The sequence below is a fragment of the Camellia sinensis genome, chromosome 10 (genome assembly GCF_055761805.1).
Source record: "Camellia sinensis isolate YWXY chromosome 10, ASM5576180v1, whole genome shotgun sequence".
NCBI classification, from domain to species: domain Eukaryota; kingdom Viridiplantae; phylum Streptophyta; class Magnoliopsida; order Ericales; family Theaceae; genus Camellia; species Camellia sinensis.
The window spans coordinates 132,981,952-132,985,014 of record NC_138970.1 but is presented as its reverse complement, the minus strand read 5'-3'; the positions used below and the strand labels follow the sequence as shown (position 1 = coordinate 132,985,014).

Here is a 3,063-nt window from a genome sequence, read left to right as displayed (position 1 = left end):
GATTATTTGTTATATATATTATTGATCTATATATATATATATAGTTACACATTAAACATGTTTTTTTCCTAATCTTTGTTATTTAACTACTGATAGTTCTGTATGCAAGTGATTTATGTAGTTATTTGATTGCATGATTTCTTGGGTGACTGCATGATTCTGATTTGTTTTATATGGATCTGCTTTTGTTGGTTTTATGTTTGTTGTGATGGATTGAACAAGTTTGAGATACCTGTGATTTAAGCACTTTGTTGTTGAGAAGTTCTTTTTAAAATTGTTTTATGGAGATGGGCTGAATAAAATTTTGGTGGAAGAAGATTATTTGGGAAACTTGTCTCATATGAAGGCAGTTTGTGATAACATTTTGACTACTGATTTCTTGTGGCGAGGATATTAATTAGCCCTTTTGACTTATTAAATGGCTCTACTTATTTTGGAAAGTTATATGCAAATCTGATTTTCAGGAGTTGGATCACCTAATAATACATTTGTGCCTTCAGTCAGGCCTTTTATTTTGCTAGATTTTGGGGGTCACATGGTTGTATACTTCCTTAGTCAAAGGAGTTTTCTTATATAGAGGATGATTTGGGATGAATTTTTTCTTTCGATGCACTCTTTTTTTTCTTCCCGTGTTTTTCTTATGGTCAATTTGTATAGCCTTCATGAAGTAGAAAAACTATAAATATTTAAGTCTGCATACTAAAAAAGACAAGTAGTAAGGATGGCCAAAGGAAAGGGTAAGGCAAAGTAGGAAGATTCAGAAGTTCAACAGGAAGATTTAGAATTTCAACCTGGATAGAAATCTAGAACTCAATCTCCAGAAAGGAATAAGGTCATAAAAGAATATTGTCCTAAAGAAAGGTATGATCACATCCATGTTCAGAAGAAACCAGCAACATATACCTCAATCCTTCTTAAACAGCGTCCTGTATTGGAATTCCTAGCTAACCAGAAAGGCAAAGGGGGCAAGGCAGAGCAGAAGATGCTCATTTTTTAAAGCAAACTGAGTGCTTCAACTTAAAAATTTTCGTGCAATATGGTGTTTGTCCTTCCTTAGTTTTTTTAGGGCTAAGAAAGGGCAATCATCCTACATTCATGGAGATGTCAAAGAGAATGAAGAAATACCAGAAATTTTATAGGATTCCTATCAGCAAAAGCCTTTCCAGCCTATAGACATCGGTCTATCTATAATTGTGCTAAGGGATGAATATGAAGACTGAAATGTATCAGCCACAGAAAGTGTCATCTTTGAGAAGCCAAGTCTAGAAGCCAGGAACCACCTTCATCCTTTGTAAATCACAAGATTGCTAGATAGTATTCCATCCAATAGGCTCCTGGTAAACAACCAATCTCATGCCAAAAGCTATGATACAAAAACTGGGCAAGATAGAGAATTTCTCTAGGAATCTAACGCCAACATTACAAACTTTGTATGAGGGTCAATAATTTCTCAAGGAATCTTGATCATGAACTTAGTTATGGGAGGGAAAACCCTAACTAAAATAGTGGAAGTTTTTTTTGCTAAAAATTGGAAGTTTTTTTTGTGAATGTGCTCTATAGACAGGGTGGCCCATACTAAAATAGTGGCCCATGACTGCAGCATGGAGGCTGTCACTATTAACCGACATCAACCAAATACAGTTCTATTGCTATATTAAGTCTGCATTTTATGTTTAGATCTACCACAAATATGTTGAAACACCAAACCTTTTGCTGCAGGATGCTGTTGATTGTCCGGAGTGAATTGTTCCTTCTCATGTCTTCAAATCATTGGCAGAAGAGGTATAAACATGTTAGTCTATCCCTTCTGTCTACTTAAAAGTGGTCATCTCTTCTTTTAAACACGGAAATGGTGGTGTGAAAAAGCCTATATACTTTGGATTGGCAACAATTGAAGTGCTAGACTGTCCTAGTGAGTTATGCAGTATGATTTGGAGCTGGTTTTTGTAAAAATTCGCATGTATTTGTGGATGAATACTTGAAATCAAGTTAGAGTAGATAATATTAAAATGATAGATATATAAATTTATTCACAACAGTCCCTCCAATTTGTTTATCATTTTTCTTTAAGATGTAATAGACATATATTCTTGCCAACTGCAGATTCTTTGCCTCATTGCTATGGAGAAGCCTATTTCTCTTACACCTGAGCATATTTGAGATGAGAAAGTGAAGGTGCATCAATTAGTTTCTTATGTCTTCTACTGATAATATGCCGGTGGTCCCTTTCTATCAATCGGCTCAAGGTTGAAAAACTCTTGGATGCCTTTTCTAGTATGAGAGACATATCAAGATTTAAGTATTTCTTTATTACTATGGAATGGAGAACAAATGCGTGTAAATGAAGGAGCTTTTCCCCTCGTCATATTGCTTTCATTTCTTGCACTGGAGAATACAAGGTGTTATGCCAGTTCATTGATAGAGTGGAGAAACACTCGAGCAAGAAAATTGATGTGAAGATTGGCCAGTTTTGGATTGTATTTTTTTCATAAAAGAATTTTTTTCAAGTTTTTAGTTGTAATAACTTTTACATATGGCTCAAATTTTGAGACTCAAATAGAATGTTCAATAAAACTATAAAATGCTACACTGTCTGAATTCTTGTCATTGTTATTCCTAGAGTGCCTAACGCTACATTTTTATTTATTTATTTATTTTTATTTTTATTTTTAATTTTTTGCGACGGTAACAAGATGGTCGCCAAAGATCATGTTAGTATTTTTCTTTGTTTTTTGCGACGGCAAAATAGGGGTCGCCATAAGTAGTTTAGGTGGTCGCAAATAATTTGCGACCGTTGCTTTGCCGTCGCAAAAAGTATTTGCCACCCCCATATTCGCAACCCCCATTTGCCATCGCATGGGCCGTCGCAAAAAGTCTTTTGCGACTGTTTTTTATTATTTGCGACGGTTTATAGCGGTCGCAAAAAGTGTTTTTTTTAGTAGTGATTCATTTAATAATGGAATTCAAACAAATAACAATTAATCATGCTATTCTCATTACAACATATTAGAAACTCTAGGCAAAAAAAAAAATAATATGCTGTATTTAATATTCAAATTATGC

The 3,063-nt window shown here is 34.4% G+C and overlaps 1 long non-coding RNA gene across 1 annotated transcript; it reads left to right on the top strand.

Annotated features, from left to right (window-relative positions):
* The first annotated feature begins 1,650 nt into the window (after nucleotides 1-1,650).
* On the top strand, nucleotides 1,651-2,587 carry LOC114307301 (uncharacterized). Its single transcript, XR_003645045.2, has 2 exons — nucleotides 1,651-1,782; nucleotides 2,104-2,587. It is a non-coding gene; the product is annotated as an uncharacterized LOC114307301 (long non-coding RNA).
* Nucleotides 2,588-3,063: the final 476 nt, after the last annotated feature.